The sequence below is a fragment of the Nanorana parkeri genome, unplaced genomic scaffold (genome assembly GCF_000935625.1).
Source record: "Nanorana parkeri isolate BGI_ZX_2015 unplaced genomic scaffold, ASM93562v1 scaffold594, whole genome shotgun sequence".
In the NCBI taxonomy this organism is placed as follows: Eukaryota; Metazoa; Chordata; class Amphibia; order Anura; family Dicroglossidae; genus Nanorana; species Nanorana parkeri.
Genome location: NW_017306862.1, coordinates 196040 through 196340, shown reverse-complemented (window position 1 = coordinate 196340; position 301 = coordinate 196040).

The following is a 301-nucleotide window of genomic DNA, read 5'->3' as shown; positions in this document are numbered from 1 at the left end:
ACAACGCTGCTGCTCCCCGCATGTGAATGCTATCATGCACTTGGGCACGCATGTATATGTAAACATCGATTGCACCACACATGTTTGGTATCGCTGTGAGGGAGGGCGATAATTCTAGGGCCATAATTTGCTGTTAACTCTAAAGGTGCCCATACACTGCTCGGTTCTCGTACGAGAATCGCGGGAAATCCAGCGATCGTACGAGAATCGAGCAGTGTGAACGGAGACGTGCGACCGTTTCTACTGTACTGTCGCACGTCTTCCGTCGAACCAGCATGTTCGAAAACCAGCCGGGAATCGT